This window comes from Lissotriton helveticus, chromosome 4_1, assembly GCF_964261635.1.
Source record: "Lissotriton helveticus chromosome 4_1, aLisHel1.1, whole genome shotgun sequence".
NCBI lineage: Eukaryota > Metazoa > Chordata > Amphibia > Caudata > Salamandridae > Lissotriton > Lissotriton helveticus.
The window spans coordinates 2,068,985,583-2,069,010,151 of NC_136063.1; positions in this window are offsets into that span (position 1 = coordinate 2,068,985,583).

Consider the following 24,569-nt stretch of genomic DNA (forward strand, 5'->3'; position numbering starts at 1 on the left):
ATCGCGTGTTTCCGGGTGTGCTTACGCAGCTGCGGGATACGTCACGATGTTGTTTTCGTTTGCGGCAATAGCGCTATCGGGACGCTCACCAGTACGCGCCCCGGGGCGCGCCAGAACATTGCGCTTACCCGTGCGTTCACCGGTACGCGCCCCGGGAGCGCTCCGGGCAAAAAAAAAATATATTTTTTTTTTTAAATGTTTTTTTTACATAATTATACAATATAAAATTTGTTATAAAAGAAATTACTTTTCATACCTATAGAGATTTGCTATTAAAAAACCATTGAAATTCACTGAAAAAACCATAGGTTTCACACCAGTTATAGTTAGGAATTAGCATTTAAAAAACCTATTAAATTCACTGAAAAAAACATAGGTTTCACACCAGTTATAGTTAGCTGGAAGTTTTACTCGCATAAAACCATTGAAATTCCCACGTTATAGTTAGTTGGACTCACTATAACTTGCGCGTGCAATGCACTGCTGATGACGTCACATATTATATCACTTATGACATGGTCAGTGACATCACTCATGACATCACTGATGACACCATCCTTGTGACAGACCTCCTTTCACTGTAATGTAACCCTTGAAACACATATTCAAAAATAAAAAATAAAATTTTCAAAAAAATGCAGATACCCATACCAGTTATAACAACCAATTCAGTAATTCCACCATCTATATACACATCCACTCATTCACAAACAGTTCTATATAGTCACTCATACATATACTTACTCATCATATGTAGTGATACACCTATACATCCTGTTACACACCGATAGTCATCCAAAAGATACTCTCACACATACTCACACATGCAAATAAACTATTAAACATCCATTTATTTGCATATACAACTATACACACACTACCACCTTACTTCTAAGGAAACTTACACATACTTACTCTCTTAAACAATCACTTATAGAAACACATAATTATTTAAACAGGAACTCTTACAATCCCTCACTCTCACATATACTCACTTATATGCATCAATATTCACATATACTAGATGAAAACATATGTAGTTACTGATAAATACACTAGTGAGACAGTCATTCACTCACTAACACACACATATACACACTCATCCACCCATACAGTCCTGCACATATGCTGTCTTCAAAACACATACAAAGAGAGAGTCAGTCATTCATGCATCTATGTGCTAAGTAATACCCCCACTAAACCATACAAACACTCATACTGATACCAAGAAAAACATCTAATAACCCATATACATACACATGTAGCTACTCACCAACCCATCAGCCACTTATACACAAAGTGAAACACTAATACATATATTTAAATATTTAAACATTACTCACTAATATTTATTTTTCACAAAGACACACATTCACTTGATGGTGTCATCAGTGATGTCATGAGTGATGTCACTGGCCATGTCATGAGTGATGTAATATGTGACGTCATCAGCAGTGCATTGCACGCGCAAGTTATAGTGAGTCCAACTAACTATAACGTGGGAATGTCAATGGTTTTATGCGAGTAAAACTTCCAGCCAACTATAACTGGTGTGAAACCTATGGTTTTTTAAGTGAATTTAATAGGTTTTTTTAAATGCTAATTCCTAACTATAACTGGTGTGAAACCTATGTTTTTTTCAGTGAATATATATATATATATATGTACATATATATATGTGATACTTGAAGATGAAGGATCACAAGAAAACAACAGCCAGCCAGGGCAAAAATCTGGATCCCAAAGGATACAATGAGTCACAAAGAAATAAAATATCCAAGAAAGAAGTGACTCAAACAGATATATTCACCAAAGAACAAAAATATATTTCCACTACAACGTTTCAGCTTCCGCCTTCCTCAGGTAGTTTCAAGATGGTAAGCTCAGTGGCTGCACAGATGACACAGTTGAATTTTCAAAAAGCATCATGAGTGAAGATTCCATTTGGAATGTGGAATCAATGCAGTCCTGAGAGTTCTTGAGATATGCAGTAATCAGGATGTGTTGTCAGTAATGTTCAGTCCATCTGGATGCAATGATTTTAAACGGTACATCCAGAAGTTTTCCTTGGAGTCCAGTAGTTCTTCCTTTGAGACATGTTCCACGGGGAAAATCTTCAAATCTGATAGTGAATGATCCACAAGGTTAAAATGATTGGCTACAGGCTGGTCAATTTTCTTATTGATTATGGCTGATTTGTGGTTCCTGAATCGTGTGCGGAGGTCATTCATTGTTTGGCCTACATATTGTTTTTTACAGCTTTGTCGTTGGCATTCAATCACATAAATAATGCATGTTGAGCGACATGTAAGATGCTGTCTTATTGCATAGGTCCTTCTGGTAACATAACTAGTAACTGATGATGTTTGTAAAAGGTATTCACACGTGATGCACCTTTTAGAGTCACAGCAATGAACTTATTATATATATATATATATATATAACTTACTCGGATGGCTCCATCCTATGCAAATATCTTCATGGGCAAACTAGAGAACAGTATACTTGCTACTTCTAGCATCAAACCACTGGTATGGCTACGATACATTGATGACATTTTTATAATATGGAATGCAGGAAGTAGAACATTGGAACAATTTACAGCTAATATCAACAATATCCATCCTACCATCAAATTTACCAGCAGCAATACCAAACAGAAACATCATCTTCCTTTTCTGGATGTGCTAGTCACCATTCATGAACACAAAATTACAACTGATCTGTACCACAAGCCTACAGATGCTCATTTGTATCTAAACTGGACTTCATGTCACCCTCATCACACTAAACTGAGCATCATCTACAGCCAAGCACTGAGAATAAGACGTATCTGCAGCAATGAGGAAACCTGTAAAGACCATCTACAGGAACTTGCTACATTATTTAGAAGGCGAGGCTATCCTCTGCATATCATACAGCAACAAATTGACAAGTCTTTGCAGTTACCCAGAGAAGCACTTATTTGGAATACCAACGCCAGAAACAAAAGCGACAGAACTCCATTTGTAGTTGACTATCATCCATCAGCTCCCAACTACAGAAATATAATGCAAAAAACATTTCCCTTACTGTCCACTTGTGAAAAATTGCAAAAGGTTTTTCCAAAACCGCCAGTCATTGCTTACCGCAGAGCTCCAAATTTACGATCTCTTATTGTGAGAGCAGAACTTAAGCAAGCTGTAACAAATCCAGGGGTTCATTGCTGTGACTCTAAAAGGTGCATCACGTGTGAATACCTTTTACAAACATCATCAGTTACTAGTTATGTTACCAGAAGGACCTATGCAATAAGACAGCATCTTACATGTCGCTCAACATGCATTATTTATGTGATTGAATGCCAACGACAAAGCTGTAAAAAACAATATGTAGGCCAAACAATGAATGACCTCCGCACACGATTCAGGAACCACAAATCAGCCATAATCAATAAGAAAATTGACCAGCCTGTAGCCAATCATTTTAACCTTGTGGATCATTCACTATCAGATTTGAAGATTTTCCCCGTGGAACATGTCTCAAAGGAAGAACTACTGGACTCCAAGGAAAACTTCTGGATGTACCGTTTAAAATCATTGCATCCAGATGGACTGAACATTACTGACAACACATCCTGATTACTGCATATCTCAAGAACTCTCAGGACTGCATTGATTCCACATTCCAAATGGAATCTTCACTCATGATGCTTTTTGAAAATTCAGCTGTGTCATCTGTGCAGCCACTGAGCTTACCATCTTGAAACTACCTGAGGAAGGCGGAAGCTGAAACGTTGTAGTGGAAATATATTTTTGTTCTTTGGTGAATATATCTGTTTGAGTCACTTCTTTCTTGTACATATATATATGTATATATATATATATATTACCTACTGGCGGTCGCCAGTAGGTATATATAGTTAGGATTTTTTCTCTATGGGTTTTTTGAAAATTCTATGTCTAATAACTTTGGCGTTTGTGGACGGAATTGGCTGAAACTTTCAGGAAAATGGAACATTTTGTTTCTGAGCAGCCCTTGAAAATTTGGGGGGGGTTCGTCAAGGGGGGGCTGAGAAAAAAGGGGGGTCCCAAAACGTGTTTTTAACATTGAGTTTTCCATAGGGCGGTTGGCCTCACTTTTAGCCCGAACGGGTGAATGGATTTGCACGAAACTTGGCAAAATTGTAGGGACTGGTAGCCCGATGTGCCTTTTGTAGGTCTCAATATATGTGCTACAGTGGATTTTGAGAAATTAACGTTTAAAAAAAGATATATATCTGTAACAGCGGACCGGGCAGCGCTCCAGGACGCGTACTTTTCGCGCAACGGAGCTTTGTGAAGCGAAGCTGATTGGTTCTCCGGCGTCTGTCAACATTCCAAACAGTCCGTAGCGGCCGCCATCTTGTCTCTCGGTAGGATCGAGAGACAAGAGGAGGCCAAAGCGAAGGGGCAAATGACCATAAGGGGGAATAGTAGATCCTCGCTGACCCCCTACGTTTGATGTGGAGGTTTTAAAAGGGCTCCGCGGGGCAAAAAAAAAATAAAATAATAATAATCGAACGGCTGAATGGATTTGCACGAAACTTGGCAAAATATTAGGGACTGGTAGCCCGATGTGCCTTTGCTAGGTCTCAATATATGTGCTCCAGTGGATTTTGAGAAATTAACGTTCAAAAAAAGATATATATCTGTAACAGCGCTCCGCTTCGCGTACTTTTCGCGTTACGGAGCTTCGCGAAGCTGATTGGTTCTCCGGCGTCTGTCAACATTCCAAACAGTCCGTAGCGGCCGCCATCTTGTCTCTCGGTAGGATTGAGAGACAAGAGGAGGCCAAAGCGAAGGGGGAAATGACCATAAGGGGGCATAGTAGATCCTTCCTGACCTCTTAGGTTTGATGTACCATTTTGTCAAGTTTGGTGTAATTCCGTTCAGCCATTCAGGCTGTAGACGTATGTAAATGTCCTATGGAAAATTGCATGGGGAAAACACATTTGAAAGTGTTGAAATTTAGAACCAATTAAAATGTTACTTTGGTTTTGTATTTGTGTGTGATGAAAGTTAATTGGTTATGTATATATGTCAAATGAGAGGAAACCACAGCCATTTTGTGATACTACTGTCTGAGGTACATTTGTGAGGAATTTTTGGTGGTGAATTTCTGGTGTTTGATTTACACAGTACTAACACTTTTCCTACTTTTGAAAAGGTGAGTTGTTAATTTGTAAGGGGAACTATGTTGTACACTTGAAGATAATTTGAAAAATGTTTTCTGTTATTTATTTGCAGTCCTTCTGTTATACTAAATACTTGATAAAGTTAGTTTTATATTATGTATTACTAAAAACGATAAATGAAAGTGATTATTTTTTTCTGCAATTTACAGCAAGCAATTTCAAAATAAAATGGCTCACAATGAAGAGACCGTGGCAATTTCTTTTGAATTGTCCACTACATTGATTGAAATTGAGAGCACCAATAATGAAATATTGTCACAAGGAGGACATGACTTGTATGATTCCATTAGATTGATTGAAATGGACAGCACCAAGAATGAAATATTGTCACAAGGAGATGACTTGAATGATTCCACTACATTGATTGAAATTGAGAGCACCAATAATGAAATATTGTCACAAGGAGGAGATGGCTTGTATGATTCCATTAGATTGATTGAAATGGACAGCACCAATAATGAAATATTGTCACAAGGAGGAGATGACTTGAATGATTCCACTACATTGATTGAAATTGAGAGCACCAATAATGAAATATTGTCACGAGGAGATGACTTGAATGATTCCACTACATTGATTGAAATGGACAGCACCAATAATGAAATATTGTCAGAAGGAGGAGATGACTTGAATGATTTTTTTGATCAATCTCTTGATGGCGAATTTATCGAGTGTTTGGAGACCATAGAGTTACAAGAATCATCATTGCAGACTTTTAATGAGGAGATTCCAGATGAGATGATTGAAGAGGAAATTACTGATGAGGACATGTTACTAGTTGTTTCAAATTTAGAAAATTCTGAAGAATAAATTTATATTTAGAAATCAAAAATTGTTTGAGACATTATTTATTTTTATTTTTAATTTATGAGGTTGTAGCGAAGTGATTGTAGTATAAAATGAGACTTATAGTATAGAGTGCAACATTTTTATGTTACATGGTAAGTTTACTCATATTTACTTCCCTTCTGCCACTATATTATCTCCAATGTGTATTTGACATGTCTTCTTCATCTCCGGCCTCCTTTCTCTCAGTGTGTGTCTCCGATGCATCTTATCGCTGGTATTTTGTGTAATTACAGAAGAGAGTAAAATAAAATAGTTCGGAACGTGAAAAGGGGGCAAAGTAGAGTACTCCTCACCCCCTAGGCCTTTTTAGGCGGTCCCAAAAGGATCAGTTTCTGCTTTCCTGAGAGATTATGGTATGAGTTCCATATACCACAATAACTTGCATTACAACATGCAAGATATCTATCTCCTATTACCAACTTTTGGAGATATTCGCGCTAAGCGCGAATATCTCCAAAAAGTAACACCTGCCCTGAGCAGTTCTTAGCCATGTTATCCAATGGGAGGTGGATAACATGGCTAAGAGCATTAGCTCGGTAATGTATGAATATCGCTGAGTTTTTAGCGATATTCATGCATTGCGGCCGTTTATTATCGCATTTGTGATAAACCTTGATAATAGCAAGGTTTATCTTCGGTAATTTCTGATGATGCTTAGCGGTAAAAAATTCGTTGGTAAGCATCGTTAGCGATAAATATCGCTTAACTTTGGTAATATGCCCCAACGTCTGTTAACGTTCGATTCGAAGGAAATGAGGAAGTGTTGAAAAACATTGTCTGCGCCATCTTGCCTTTTTTGAAATGCCACACTTTTGTCGTGCACGGCAGCCATTTTAGATGTCTTGACCAGACCCACTCTCTGCACGCTGTCGATTCGTAGCATGGCTCCTCACCCTCGCAAGCATCTTCCCCAGGCACTGGTCACCCCCGCTCTCTGTCTTATGCATGGGCAATAAACCTCCCCCCATCTGCGCTGCTCTTCCCTGAGAATCACACTGTGCCCGCCCGACACCTCCCTTTCGCCCTATTCACTACCGCACCCTCTGACACTCCTCTTCCTCTGTGTCCGATTGTCCAGGCTATCAGCTAGCCCTGCAGATGTAGTTTATGGCCCCAGCTGTAAAGAATCACCCCTCTTCAAAGGAGTTATAGTAGATCAAGGCCCACACCCGATGAGATCCGTCACACCACACGTGTTCCTACTATCTGAAAACTATCCTGTATTGTGATTGGGGAGGGGACAGAGCCTGAAGCGGAAGATTCCAGGAATGACTCTTTGTACATCAAAGTTTTTACAATTATGTGTCACATTAAAAATATATAGCACTCCAACAAAGTAGTAGGAATATAAAACTTTAATAACATATAAATATATACAAGAAAACAAAAACAGTAAAAACATTTAAACAACGAAGAGACCGTGGCAATTTCTTTTGAATTATCCAATAGATTTATTGAAATTGACAGCACCAATAATGAAATATTCTTGTCAGTAGCGGTCTGTTGTGCGAATAGTTCCAAGGCAGCAGAACGCGCTGAAATCTAGATGGCACGAAAGTGATGTCTAGCAAGTTGCCGCCCAGCAAATAACGGCGTGGGGCGCCGCGGGGGTGAGTGAGTCCAGTAGGCACCACAGCTATTCTTAGCGGCATTGCAGAATTACTGCTGGGGACAATGGCTGTGCTGTAGCAGGGTCACAGCAGAAACAAAAAGGATTCTGTTGAAGATGTTGTTGGTTTTCAATTTGAAAACAGTTCTGGTGTCAACTGCTATGCTATTGTAGTGGTTAATGTTTTGTTTTCTCTAGAAAATGTAAAAGAGGGGGAGGCAGTCCAAAGTTCCGTTAAAAGGGCAAAGGAAAGGATCGGTGGTTTGAACTATCAGTCAAAAAGGGGAGGGGGTGCAACAATTTTTCCTACCGGGTCACACTGTGCTTTCACCGGAAGTGAGGTCTGCAGGATTCTAGTAATTCAAAGTGAGGCTGGCGCCGACGTCCCGCGGATACAGTTTCGTCACTCCACGGGTGATCATGGCAGTCATTCCCCATCGGGGGTCGGAGACTCCCGCGGCTCCTCTAGAATCTTCAAGGTCGTGGAGGACTACGGTGGTGGAGTCAACCAGTGACCGGGCCATTTCTTTATGCTGGGCCCGCTCTTGCCAGGTCGACCGCCATTTTGAGAGTTCGGTAGCTACTGGCGATCGCGGGGTCAAATGAGCGGACGGGCTCCACCCTGCCGGGCGAGACGTTGCAGCATAGCCACAGTGGAAGAACCCTTTTCCGGGCGCCTGGAGCGCTGAGGGTGCAGCTGGGAAGCCTCCACCTGGGGAGGCGGGAGAGGCCTGTTCGCACCGTCTCTCCCTGCCAGTGCATCCCACGGCGTCTCGCTTGAGATTTGTTATGGCCGGACCAGGCGATGAGGACGAGGGGGGGGGGGTCGGAGGCATGTGCAAGACATCCCCCCCCCAGTGTTGTCGCAGCCATTTTTCAAGAAAGAAGAAGTGTCCCGTCCGTCTTCGGGCCGGGCTTCCGGTAGATGTCGGCCGGACGCCCCTGGCTCTGGCCCCATTAACGGGTTTCTTGGTTTATTGGCTGCAGCCGGATCCCGTCGGCCTCGGCCCCCCGACCGTTGGTGGCCGGACCGGAAGAGCATGTGGCGGGACTACCTGCAACTCTCAAGGGCCACCGCGGCCGGACTGGGAGAGAGAGGGGAGGGTCGAGGAGACATTCCCCCCCCCCTGCAACTGTTCAGCGTTGTAAAGGCAATCCCCTGGCCGGGTCCCGCTGGTCTCGGCCTCTCCTCCGGCTACACCCTACGTTAGGATCTCCTGGCCGAGGCGTGGCAGCAGGACCTGCTTTATATGGGCTGCTCCCGGCTGGGCGTAGCCGGAACCCTGCCCCACCTTGGAAGTTTCCAGAGTGGGGGCGGATGTTCTACTGACTTGCATTTTCCCTAGTCTATCGATTTTTTGGGCGTGGCAGGCGGTGGGACAGCGAGGGGTGATTTGGTTTCTCTTACTGTTTTTCTGGTCTCTCACCACTGGCATATTTCTAACGTTTTCTTGTTTCTAGGACATTAATAGGTTTTATCATTACGTTATGTTATCGTTTCTTTGTTCGTTGTTTAATAAAAGTTCATGTTCATCAGTGGCCTACTGATTTTCGATTTCCTATTCTTTTCTTTCCAGGTTGTTTCATGCTAAAGTTTCTGTTAACAGGATACAGTGATCACTTCGTTATTATTGCATATGTCTTTTTCACTAGGGGTGCTCTCTGGTCGGGCCAGATGACGTATGTCTAGTAAATGGTCCGGGTGAAACAGGTGCATCAATCAATCAATCAATGAGGAATGAAATAGGTACGACGTGTTAAAGGCTTGCGTTACCTACCCTTCACTATCTGCAAAGGGAGAGAGAATATTCCTATTCTTCCTCGTTTGCAGGCAGAGAAGATCCTTAAGAGAACCAACTTCGAACAATTCAATGCTCGATTCAAACAATCAACAAGGGGTACTGTGAACACAAATGAACGCCGCTTATGTACATACGCATTGCTATTTTCAACAGGTTGTTCCTAATGTTTCTATTTTAGCGAGGTCAAAAAGAGATCCCATTAGTGGCCTACTGATTTTGCTCGATTCCTTTTGTTTTTTTACACGGTTTTTCGCTATCTGCAAAGACTAAACAGAGTATTTTGACTCTGTGCTTGTTTGTAAATAGAGAATGAACCAAAGAGAACAATCAATCAAATGGAGAGAGAAGCAGGCACGACGGATTACAAAGGGGGCAAAGGGCTGCGTTAACTACCCTTCACTATCTGCAAAGAGAGAGTACTCCTAATAGAAATGAGGGGTGGGGGGTAGCATTCAAAGCAGATCAGTGTGCATAAACACGAAAATGTTTTTACTTACCACGTACTTGACATTCGACAGCTTATGATATTTGCTATTAAAAAACCATTGAAATTCACTGAAAAAACCATAGGTTATAGACCATATATAGTTAGGAATTAGCATTTACAAAACCTTGAAAATTCACTGAAAAAACCATAGGTTATAGACCATATATAGTTAGGAATTAGCATTTAAAAAACCTTATTTTACTCACACAAAACCATTGAAATTCCATATATAGTTAGTTGCACTAACTATATATCGCGCACCCGCAATCCACTGCTGATGATGTCACATATTACATCATTCATGACATGGTCAGTGACATCACTGATGACATCACTGATGACATCTCAAATGACATCACTGATGATATCTCATTTGACATCAATGGTCACATCAATGATGATATCATTAATGTGACAATACAATGCATCTCCTCACACTTTAATATAACCTCTGTTACACCCAGTGTTAAATACAGAGTATAATTTTTGAAACCATTGACACACCAATACTAGTTACTACATACGCACTCACTGATTCCTACGTCTACACACACATTCACTCATTCACCCATACAATCATTCATACATACAATCACTCATGTTTACAACACTATCATATGCACTCATACACCTATACAGACACTTACACTCTGCCACTCATCCATGGAGTTACTCACACACCTAGTCAGTCCTGTAAAGAATCAATCACACTTCCATTTTCTTGTCTATACAGTTAAACATAGAGCTCCTTACATTTTCAAACATATACTAACACATACTTACTTTCTTATACAATCATTGATACAAGTACACATTGATCTGCACAGAGTCACACACCTCCCAGCCAGCCACACACACACTCAGTCTCCTATACAAATACTTGGACAATCAATCAATAACCCATATAGTTAATCATATAGCTACTGATCAACACATGCAGCAGTTTACAGAACAACAGACATAATGATGCACAAATTAAGACAGTTTAGTCACTAACCCATGCACTCAGTGAGACACATTTAATCACTCACTCATACATTCAGTCATGCACCTACTAAATCCTTCGTCCAGACACTTATACATCTACTCATTCTTCAATATGTAAAACATATTTAAACTTTACAGAAACACACAGTCACTGGATGATGTCATCAGTGATCTCATCAGTGATGTCATTTGAGATGTCATCAGTGATGTCATCAGTGATGTCACTGACCATGTCATGAATGATGTAATATGTGACATCATCAGCAGTGGATTGCGGGTGCGCGATATATAGTTAGTGCAACTAACTATATATGGAATTTCAATGGTTTTGTGTGAGTAAAATAAGGTTTTTTAAATGCTAATTCCTAACTATATATGGTCTATAACCTATGGTTTTTTCAGTGAATTTTCAAGGTTTTGTAAATGCTAATTCCTAACTATATATGGTCTATAACCTATGGTTTTTTCAGTGAATATATATATATATATATATAAAAGTGTGTGTTTCATTATACATAGATATATGTTTGATTTTCAATTTAAACTAATTTATATTAAGTAATATTACTTTAAAATAAATACAAATAATTATATTTTAACATAATTATGATCAAATCCCGAAACCCTAAAAACTTTTTACTACCCCTAAACACTTCACACCCCTAAACCCAAAAAACTGTTTCTACCCTTGTACACTACCCATCCCTGAACCCTAACAAGCCCTTACTACCCCTATACACTACTTATCCCTATACTATCTCCATGCACGGATGTATGATAGTACAATGCGATAATTTTGATTGCGGTACTTTACATCGTGGATTTTACAACGCAAGTCGTTACAACGACTTGCGTTGGAGGGCACGGATTGAGGATTATTATAATTTTCTATTCCAACACCAGCCCATGTAACAGTAGGGAAGGTGTTGGAATATAAAATTACAATATTCCTTAACCAACAAAGCCATCCAGCGCAAGTCGTAGTAATGACTTGCGTTGTAATGGCAGCGTGGTAAAGGTCGTGCGGTGTAAACACCGCATTGTAAACGACGTTTACCCCATACACCAGGCGCGCAGTGCCCATTGGTCTCAAAGGGCTTCAGCTCCCCACCCCTGCGTTGTGCGTGTCAGCCCGGCTAAGACAGCTTCCCGGGAACACACACAGCTGCACCCAAGTACTTCATGGGTCTGTAAAAGACTATTTGCTTGTTCATGAGGCGTTGTTGTTCTTTCCCCCCTTCTTAGAGCCCCTACAGCTCCAATCTGCATATTGCTGGAAGAGTCAGCCCCCTCCCTCCGAAATTTTTATTAGCCCCCCCACCCCACGAAATTTCACTCTGGTTGCACCTCTGCTATACACTACTCACTCCTGAACACTGAAATCTCCTTACTAGCTCTATATTCTACTTATCCCTGAACCCTAAAAAACATTTCACCCCCTATGCACTACCCACACCTGATGCCTAAAAACCCTTTACAACCCCGTACCTCTCTCACCCCTGAACTTTAAAAGCTCCTTATTTCCCCTATATACGGTGCTAAAGTTCAGGTAGTGGTTGCAGGTGCAGCCCATTGGACTCATTCTGGGACTGACACTTATTTTTAAACATCAGACTTTGACCCACAGTAAGAAAGGGAAAAATACACAAAGTGAAAAGAAAGAGGAAACATGAGAAAAGAAAAACATGACAAAGGGAGAACACAGGAACCTTCAATAATGAGATAAATAGACAGGGATTGCCTGATGGAGGATTAAAGAAGCATGGAGTAGAATCAAGAGTACATAGACTTGGTATTTGGCTCAACAACATTCGGTTGCGCCGTCACGGGCTTCTGAGCAAATCTTTGGCCTCTGACACTTCTTTTACAAATTAAACATTGCCTATGCACTACCCACCCCTGAACTCTAAAAACCCTGACTACCCCTGTACAATACCCTGAACTCTAAAATTCCATTACCACTCTCAAATCCCAAACTTTACATTTCAATGATAAACTATATTTGTTTTTATTTCTTATACCTTTTGTAAAAATATATTTTTTTAAAGTGAAAGTAAATCTATACTTATTGTTAACTCATATTGCAATTTAGAATAATGTAATATATCATTTGCTACATAAGTTACATTATTTAAATATTTTAGTTAAAATATTTATGCATTAATTATATCATTTAACCCCTTGGCTGCGGCGGTAATTCCGCTGCAGCGCTAGGGGTAGGAGGCCGCGCGGCGCCGCCATGCTTGTAACGGAACCACTCTGTCACGAGCCACGGGCGCGCTGTGCTTGTGACGGAGCGGTTCCGTCACGGGCCCGCCTGCTCAGTGGGACGCGCCGCGCAGGCGCGGCAGCCGGGCCGTGACGGAACCACTCCGTCACCAGCACAGCACGTCCGTGGCTGGTGACGGAGTGGTTCCGTCTAGCACGAAAAGATACTCCAGTGGACCGCGTGGTGGTCAGTTAAGTAAGAGATAAAAAACTGTATGTGCGGTCTGGAAAACAGAAAAGTAGGGGGGACACAATTTATTCTACTATAAGGTTGTGTCTAGCGCAACCATGTATGTGGGGGGAAAAACTAGCTTGTTTATATTACCCTCACACACCCTAGTGGTGTCATGATTCATCATCGGATCACCCCGACCCCTACAAGTCGGGGTGGGCTCGACCACAGTGTTGGGAAGCTCTTCTGATATGTTCAAAGAGGGGGCATTAAATAAGATAAAATCACCCAGATAGATCCCCGGTATCCCTTTATTTTGGGGTCTATCTGAGAAGTTAAAATATTGTATAGAAATTAATTATACAATTGGGTCTTGTCAGGGTATTATGGTCCTATGACCCTAGTGCCAACATGTTTCAGTCCACAGTGGCAATAAAGGCCCGGGACTTTCTTCAGGGCAAGGCTAGCCCCCTAATGTGAGGGAAAGAAGGATGGGATTCCCTATCCTAACGATGTAGTGAGGGCAGAGTAGCTGCTCCTCAAAGTATAGAGTGTAGTGTGTGTTTCAACTGCCAGGCTGCGTCTGGAAAGGAAAACAAGAACAAACAACATCATATACTTATATGCAGAATCCTGTTTTCTGCGGTGACATTAGTGGTCTGGAACGTTCACAGGTGAGCCAGATAACAGTGCATAATTTTGAAGGCCTTTTATCCAGTGTATTACTTGACTGTCCATGAAAATGAAAATTAGTGCACGTTGATAATATTTCTGCATTGCAATGACTGTTTACGTTATTAAGCTTGATAAGTATTGACATTGCCAGTGCATACAATGTATTTACATCACAAGTGCATTATGGACTATGTATGCAGTTACCTCAAAATCACATGGGCAATTGGATAAAAGACCTTCAAAATTATGCACTGTTATCTGGCTCACCTGTGAACTAGGCTGATAGCAGCCGAAAGATGTCAGGGAAAGAGAAAAGGAAATGCTGCCACTTAGAATTTCAATAAAGTTCGTGTTTCAAAGATCTGGGCTTCGACATTTTTCTCTGTTAGTGATTTGAAAGGCAGGAGGCTCCATGCCTGTCTAAAATGAAGCCGCCCTGCAGGGACGGGGGTTCCTAACAAATGTGGATAGTTTTGCTGGATATATATATATATATATATATATATATATATATATATATATATATTCACAGAAAAAACCATAGGTTATAGACCATATATAGTTAGGAATTAGCATTTACAAAACCTTGAAAATTCACTGAAAAAACCATAGGTTATAGACCATATATAGTTAGGAATTAGCATTTAGAAAACCTTATTTTACTCACACAAAACCATTGAAATTCCATATATAGTTAGTTGCACTAACTATATATCGCGCACCCGCAATCCACTGCTGATGATGTCACATATTACATCATTCATGACATGGTCAGTGACATCACTGATGACATCACTGATGACATCTCAAATGACATCACTGATGACATCATCTAGTGTCTGTGTGTTTTTGTAAAGTTTAAATACGTTTTACATATTGAAGAATGACTGGATGTATGGAAGACTGAGTGTGTGTGTGGCTGGCTGGGAGGTGTGTGACTCTGTGCATATCAATGTGTACTTGTATCAGTGATTGTATAAGAGAGTAAGTATGTGTTAGTATATGTGTGAAAAGTATGGTGTTCTGTGTTTAACTATAGATGAGGAAATCGAAGTGTGATTGATTCTTCACAGGACTGACTAGGTGTATGAGTGCATATGATAGTGTTCTAATAATAAGTGACTGTATGTATGAGTAATTGTATGGGTGAATGAGTGAATGTGTGTGTAGACGTACGAATCAGTGAGTGTGTATGTAGTAACTGGTATTGGTGTGTCATGATGTCATCAGTGATGTCATTTGAGATGTCATCAGTGATGTCATTTCAGATGTCATTAGTGATGTCATCAGTGATGTCACTGAAGTATGGTGTTCTGTGTTTAACTGTATAGATGAAGAAATGGAAGTGTGATTGATTCTTTACAGGACTGGCTTGGTGTGTGAGTAACTCCATGGATGAGTGGCAGTGTGTGACTGTCTGCATAGGTGTATGAGTGCATATGATAGTGTTGTAATAATAAGTGACTGTATGTATGAGTGATTGTATGGGTGAATGAGTGAATGTGTGTGTAGACGTAGGAATCAGTGAGTGCTTATGTAGTAACTGGTATTGGTGTGTCATGATGTCATCAGTGATGTCATTTGAGATGTCATCAGTGATGTCATCAGTGATGTCATTTGAGATGTCATCAGTGATGTCATCAGTGATGTCACTGACCATGTCATGAATGATGTAATATGTGACATCATCAGCAGTGGATTGCGGGTGCGCGATATATAGTTAGTGCAACTAACTATATATGGAATTTCAATGGTTTTGTGTGAGTAAAATAAGGTTTTCTAAATGCTAATTCCTAACTATATATGGTCTATAACCTATGGTTTTTTCAGTGAATTTTCAAGGTTTTGTAAATGCTAATTCCTAACTATATATGGTCTATAACCTATGGTTTTTTCTGTGAATTTCATTGGTTTTTTAACAGCTAATATCTGTAGCTGTAAAATGTATTCTTCTTTAAATTCAAAAATATATTTTATATGTTTATGAATAATTTTTTTTTTAAATATTTTTTTTTCTTCGTTCCCGCTTCGCGAATCGGGAAGCTTCCCGTTAGCTGACCTTGATGCCGCGAAATAGACCGCGAGCCGGTAAACGTTTCTTTACCGCAAGTGCCGCGTTAGAAAACAACATCGTGACGCCTCCCGTCCGCATGACGTTTCACGTTGTCGCGTGATACGTCATATGACGTACAACGTTAGCGAACTGGTACGCGAAGCGAGTCGCAAAGCGCAGGTTTCTGGAAGCAAACCGGGAGGCCCTGCAAAGCGCTTAACGTAAACACAGCAAGTCATGTGACTTGGTAATAACACTTTTCATTGGTTCATTTCACTTTTGGTTTCCTAATGATGTAAGACTAGGTCATATAATCTAAAATGAACACTTTTGATTGGTTGAGAACTCTTGTTTTTCCCAAATGATGAAAATCCCTCCTTCTTTCCTCACTCTGACTTTCATCATTGTGAGAGAAAGACCCTTTGTGATCACTGAGCAATGGCTTCTTTAGTAGCTTCAGCTGGTGCTTCCCCACCACCTCCACCACATCCAAGGAAGAGTGGACCACCTGCTCAAGTTATAATTCAACAAGGAGAGGAAGAAGAGGAACAGGAGGACGAGCACGAAGAGAGGCAGTTTTTGCCTGAGCAGCCCAGGACGTCTCACCGGAAAGAAAACTTCATTTGGCAATTTTTTAAAATTCCCAAAGGTCAGAAAAAAGTAAATGCAAGATACGTAACTTGCCTTATATGTCAAGATAGACTGTCCAGAGGGACCGACAAAAAATACAGTTTCGGAAACTACACAATGCATCGCCATATGACTAGGTGGCATCCTAACAACTACAGTGCTGCACAGTTTCGGAACGACCTAGATAATCTCCCTATTATGGCCAGAAGATCTGTTGTACCGGAAGTAACGGGACCAGAGGGCAGGGAGATGGTGCCAAATATACAAATGAGATTTGGTGATGTAAAACACATCTGCGTATTTTGCGATGGATTCATTTCCTACGGAGAAAAAAGCATCACTCTGATCAACAGAGCTATTGACTATCATATGCAAGTTTGTACGAAACGCCCAAAATAATAAATACTTCTTTTTTTTGTTTTGTTGCTCCTGTTGAGCCCTTTACAATGAATCGTTTTCATTGCCCCCTCCAAGAAAAACCCCAAAAAATATAAAACTGTTCAGAAAAATTCAAAAAAAGTAAAAAAATGTTCTGAAAAATAAAAAAAAAGTTCTTTTCAGAACTACCTCCCCGTTATTAAAAAATTGGTACAATATTTGGAACTGTGCCAACCTCTATTTCTCTTAGTTCGCTTCCCAGTTCGCTCCCCGGTACGCGAACCGGAAGCGAACCAAAAACAGTAAGTATAAGGGAAGGAAACAGACACTTATGTTAAAAGAAAGACAGCTATAGGGGAGTAAACTAGAGATACTATTACCCGTAATCCACTGCTGATGATGTCACATATTACATCATTCATGACATGCTCAGTGACATCATCAGCAGAGGATTGCGGGTTTTTTGGCAACGTGCCTTATCCACGGTTTAATAACGCTGCCTTTTGCTTTATATAAGTTTTCAAATTGTATGAAATATATACCAATAGGTCGTTATGAACCTTTAGGTAGTGCTTTTCTTCATGAGGTCTGGTCGCTTCCATACACATACAGATGTTTCAAAGATGATCAAGAAGTTTATCTGAATGGAGAGGAATGCACTGAGACGCCAGATCATTCACTAATGTGTAGGCACATACAGTTACACGGTTCATGCAACAAACACCGACCAAATATGGCTTGCGTGTTGCAAGGCACGCCAGTTCCTGCTATCATCCCCACGTTCAAGTTGTTGGAAAATGGTAGTTATTTGATGCTCAATAATGAAGATTGTTCTGAGTTAATTAAAAGTATTCCTTTTATCGTAACAGTAAGTGAACGGGTTATTTGCTGCAGAAATGTTCTATTTCCTCCCACACATGAACATAGGGAGTTTTCAATCTGGCCACAAATACCAACCTTGGGACAGATTTCAACGGCATGGCAAGAATAAGAGCTCTTTTGTCTCAGAGAGAGGTGGCCTTGAGTTCGGCCCGTGAAACTTTCGTGCTTCACATAGCGAACACCCGTACAGAGGTGCACACACTTTTCAATTCAGATTTGCCTTTCAAATTCAGCAAGATGGTTCCGACTATCTTTAACGCATCCTCCGCAAAGTCCCTGGCGCACTTTTTTAAAGTTGTTACCAGTGGTCTCGTGACTTCATTTGAGAAAATCTTTGGACTCATCCCTGCTTCCTTTCATTCTATTTTCTCCACTCTGGTTCGTGGATTGGCATTTTTACTTGCATTACCAGCGGACGCTCTTGTGCTTTTTTACATTTTTAAATATGGATGTCCCTCCTATGCAACCTCCCACCCTGCAGCTGCTGACACTGTTCCGCAATCGCATGCTAGAATATTATGGCACAATGCCGTTGGCGATATTAAGCACGGCATATGGATTATCTTTTCGATTCTCCTACCTCACCTGTGTCCAGCCTGTATTTCACTGCCTGACCTGTGATTTCGATTGGGCCATTGATTTGTGTCTCTGCGGACCGGTTTCTCCTGACGTCGACTTTAATCAGGTGATGACTCCTATCATTACTCACGAGTTGGTTTGTCCTGGCGAAAGGATTATGGCTGTGGCATTGATGCATGGACTACTTGGTCCCTGGAATTTACTGGCGGCAGCACAGTCTTTCTTGGAACAGAGCTTTCTTGAAAACCCACCGAGCTGTCCTCTGATGGTGATAGAGGATCCGGTGCTGGGAGAGCACGTATGTTCTTTTCCGCTTTTAAATTGGATGGCTGAACTGTTTTCGGATGAAGACGGTGACTTCCTATTGGAGGCTGTTGCAGCTTATTTTGCATACACAGTTATGTCATAGACCTTTTTCATGTTTGATATGCTGAGTACTAGCATTTCATTGACAATTCATTGACTTATTTGTCAAGTTTTTATTATTTACCTTGCCTATTGGCTTAAGACTCGATAAAGTACTTGGCTGTTTTATTTTTCTTTAGCATTAAATTTTCCTAGTTTTTAATGCTTTACCTTGCGGACCGTCCACATATAAACTTGCAATCTGCTCTCATGAGATGGCACTTCTATTATCTTATTCAGTTCGTTTCCGGATCATGGGGAGGTGTCATCTAGGTCCTGGATATCTTTACACCGTGTTAATTTAGCATGGGCTCATTACCGGTTTAAACGCCATTTTTCCTTTTTTGCAACTTCTGCACACGACACTTAGTTGTTGCTTTAGCTTTCCACCTAGTAGTTCATCGTGGTTTACATGAGAATAATATGTTATTACTCTACTATCTGCTTTGCTTGTTAAACTATATCTGTACAGCGAGTGCTAAAGTTTCAAGAACAACACGATACAGAATTGTTATGAGGTCTGATCTCCACGACTTCATACTCATAACATAAGTGCAACTTCTGCCAATTCTGGGCATGAGGCGGGTTTTATATTGCTTTGCCGAACACACATACACAACAGTTGATGCGGCTCACATGAAGAGAGAGCTGGTGTATGCTGATGTGATTCCTTCAAATCTAAGACACTAAAGTATGGGCACGCCCTAAACCAACACAAAGAGACCTTCTTAGCAAATAATATAATATGTGTATTAGGGAGGGTGAGATATAAGCAGCCGCGGGCCGTGGAGGGAGTTACGGTGAGGCAGGGAGGCGGGGAGGGGGAGAAGCAGGGTGGAGCCCTCTCTACCTTGCCCCTCCCCCTCCCCGCCTCCCTGCCCCACCGTAACTCCCTCCACGGCCCGCGGCTGCTTATAAGTGTTGCTAACTCTTATTCATTTACAGCATGTTAACATACTATCACCATTCGCTTTTTATGTACTAGTAACTATGCTGGTAATTTTGCTACTGATAATATGTGTACTTGTATTATCTAAGATACTACGCCTGTGAAGACGGCATTAGTAAATAAACATTTCAAATACACATGTGTTCTTCTTAACTCCATGTTCTGGTTTCTAAGAAATATATAACGACCGACTGTTCATGAGTTCCACGTATCCTGAGGTACTATAAGTTCATATTCTGGATTGTCTAAACATTGAGAGTTTGTTATATCCAATGTGACACTGTACCTAGCTTGCTAAGGAGTTTTTGATTACTAACGTGAGTTTTGGGACACCCTAATTCGCCGAGGTTCCAACCCTCTGTCCACAGTTCTGTGTGAGAACAGAAACCCTGCGACAGGGGCACCCCCGACCCTTGCTGGAGCTTCATCACACTTGCGATATAACTCCAGCAATGCGCCACCTTTACGGCACAGATACATCACGCATCTGTGCTGTTTTTGCCCCATGATGCGCCGCATTGTAAATGCAGCACACCATAGGTGACGGAACAGCGGCACAGAATGACTAACACATCCCTGGTGATGCGCCAGTCATCATAAATGTATCCCTATGCTTCTTATCTTGTTAGAGATGAACCGCCATATGTATCATCAAAGTTTTTTGCATTTCCTAAATAGCGAACTTTAAGGAATAAATAGCGATTCTTTACCATTCCTAGTTTGCGATGAGCTATTTGCTAATTACAAATTACCCATTCATTTCCTTCATTTCCATAGGGCGGTTGGACTCACTTTTAGCTCGAACGGCTGAATGGATTTCCACGAAACTTGGCAAAATTGTAGGGACTGGTAGCCCGATGTGCCTTTGCTATGTCTCAAGATATATGCTCCAGTGGTTTTTACGAAAATTAACTTTGAAAAATATATATTGGGCTACATTGGCCTATATATATGTTGGAGCCCAAATGTAGCCCAATGTAGCCCAATGTAGCCCAAAGATGGCCGCCAGACACACAAAAAAACAAATGTAGCCAAAATATCAGCCAGATGTAGCCCAACTATAGCCCAGTGACAGAATGACCAATCAGCTTCGCAAACCTCCGTTACGCGAAGCGGAGCGCTGTTACAGATATATATCTTTTTTTGAACATTAATTTCTTAAAATCCACTGGAGCACATATATTGAGACCTAGCAAAGGCACATCGGGCTACCAGTCCCTAATATTTTGCCAAGTTTCGTGCAAATCCATTCAGCCGTTCGATTATTATTATTATTATTTTTTTTTGCCCCGCGGGGCCCTTTTAAAACCTCCACATCAAACCTAGGGGGTCAGCGAGGATCTACTATGCCCCCTTATAGTTATTTCCCCCTTTGTTTTGACCTCCTCTTGTCTCTCGATCCTACCGAGAGACAAGATGGCGGCCGCTACGGACTGTTTGGAATGTTGACAGACGCCGGAGAACCAATCAGCTTCGCTTCACAAAGCTCCGTTGCGCGACAAGTACGCGTCCTGGGCCGCTGCCCAGTCCGCTGTTACAGATATATATCTTTTTTTAAACGTTAATTTCTCAAAATCCACTGGAGCACATATATTGAGACCTACAAAAGGCACATCGGGCTACCAGTCCCTACAATTTTGCCAAGTTTCGTGCAAATCCATTCAGCCGTTCGGGCTAAAAGTGAGGCCAACCGCCCTATGGAAATTAACATGGGAAAAACGCGTTTTGGGACCCCCCTTTTTTCTCGGCCCCCCCTTGACGAACCCCCCCAAAATTTTCAGGGGCTGCTCAGAAACAAAATGTGCCATTTTCCTGAAAATTTCAGCCAATTCCGTCCACAAACGCCAAAGTTATTAGACATAGAATTTTCAAAAATCCCATAGAGAAAAAATCCTAACTATATATACCTACTGGCGACCGCCAGTAGGTAATATATATATATATATATATATATATATACACACACACTTACATATAAACGTAAACATATTAAAACATATACACATAAATATTATAAATATATACACACATAACAACGTGGAACAATTAAAAAAATACTTTCCTGCGGAATGAAATACTTCGATGTAAAGTATTGAAAAACCTTCCTGCGATGTAAAGTCCTACGAAGTAAACTCTGCATTATGACAGTAGCATACCAGCGTCACGTTCCCTCTATTGCTCAATAGGCCCATACATTAAGCACACAAAGGCTGAATTGTCGGTGATCTGCTCTTGATGTGTAAATCAAAACGTAGTGAGTTGATCGAATATACACCCTAAAAATAGGCCTTAATAAACCACTGAACATAAATACCCATAGGTTTTTTTTTTTGCATGCGTTTGTGATTTTCACACGGGTACAATATTTAGGAGTAATGGCAATCTTTTGTATTACAGGTAGAAATGCATATGTGTTTTTCGTTGCAACACTGCAAAATTGACATTTACAAAAACGAATGAATATTTCTTTTGTTGACTGATTTAATTACAGATTAATGTATTCTGATCAGGCAGTGACCGACAACTTAATCACTTTTTCCAATTCTTCCCTTGTGTTGTGCTCGTGAATGCATACACAACCAGAGGGCTTTCAAGAAAACTGCTTTCAGCTCCCTACATATTCCTGATCAGAGACACTACCTGGTGCTAGATTGTCCTGCACTGCCACCATGTGTGCAGAAAGTCTTCTTATGTTTGAAGTTACCTTGATGCATGCTAATGGAACGAGTGGCGCGTGCATGCAAGAGTGGGTGACTCCTCTGGCCAAAGAGGCCTATTTACATCAGGCGCTCAACGCCAATATGGCTAAAATGGCTTTATTCTCCTTCCTCCTTGTGTGACTCAGCCTGGGCTGCTGCAGCTTGAGCTGCTGGGCAGTGTCTGGAGTCTTATCTTAGCCGCTCCCGAGTTTTTTCACAGGTCTTTAAAAGACCATTCACAGGCCTTTTGTGAACTTGTTAAGAAGGCTTTGTGTGTTTTGTTCACTGGTTCCTGTACCCCCCTGGGTCCCCACTCTGCATATTCAGTACATTTGTATTTTATTTTTACTGCCACAGTGGGAGAATGCATTTAGTGAAAAGGCATCTCAGGAGTAGAAATACCACCTTTCCGAATGAAAAATACAGGTCAAGTGTTGTTGTTTAAAGAGTCTGCAAAGACCTCGCCTTGACACTAAATAGGGCTGAAAATAAAATGGTATGTATTCATTTGTAAAATGACTTTTTTTAAATCTTTGTTTCCTTTAGTTATTAGTCATGGATCATTAATGCAGTCCCAAAACACATTTAAAAGTGCTTGCTATTCATATTTGAAATATGCGCAGATAAATGCTAAAAATACTGGCTATAGGTGGTTTTGCTTATTTTTGTACTGGGTGGGACATCAAAATACCTGTGGTGCCAGCAGAAATCAGATTAGCTGGCAACCCTAATCAGGAGACTGAAAGTTTGTTGCAGGATCAGGATTATTTATTTCCTCCACCCTCCATCCCTCATTGACGCCATAATAGCAATAGTTTATCTCTGAAACCCAACTCCAACAGTCAATGCAATGCTGAGTTACTCCAGGTTATTTGGGAATACTTCTTGCATTCAGACAACTCAGTCCTCATTCTCACTGCTCACCCTTCACTTTCATGCTCACCCTTCACTTTACGTTCATCCTTCACTTTCACGTTCACCCTTCCCTGACAGCGATCAAACTGCACTGACACTGCTCACCATGCACCCTCCTCCTGTCCAGCACTCACACGCGCACACCGCTCACCCTGCACACACATGGCACTCCACTCACTTGTCACTTTCCCTGCTCACCCTACACTCACGGCGATCACACTGCTCTCACGCTGGTGCCCTGCACTCGCACCGTTCATCCTCCTCTCACAATGTGCTCAAACGAGCACACCTCTCACTCTGCACTCACAGCAACCACATTACACTTATGCCCCTTGCCATGAACTTACGCCATTTTCCCTCCACTTACTCTGCATTCACATGAGCACACCACTCACCCTGCACTCACAGTGATCACACTGCACTCACACCACGACCATGCACTCCATCTATTCTCCCTGGGTTTACACAAGCACACTACTCACCCTGCACTCATGTGAAACTTCACTCACCTGTCACTCTCACTATTCACTCTGCAATCTCGGTTGTATGACAGAGGCACACAGGACTAAACCACACATGCTTCTACAATGCAGCTTGAACCACACATGTCTTAAACATACATTCCTTTACCACAAATGCTTTTACCACACAATTTCATTGTAAATGCATGCTTGGTAAGGGGGTATGCATGATTAAGCTCGCCACTACCCCGAACCCCCTCCCCACCCTAAGCCCTAAAATTCTATCCCCTTACCTTGCCCCTCCAGCCTGAGGCCTAAAACCTACCTTGTCCTGCCCTGAAAACTACTACTTCCCTGCCCTGAGCCCTAAAAACCTGCTACCTTTTAAAAACTACCCTGACCCCCCACGCTGAGCCCTACAACTTACCCCCCGAGCTGCCCTTTAAACTACCCCTTCCCCAACCCTGAAGCTTAAAACCCTGCCCCTTTTAAAAACGACCCAAACCCCCTGCCCTGAGCCCTAAATCTGACCCGAGCGCCTAACAATTCCCCCC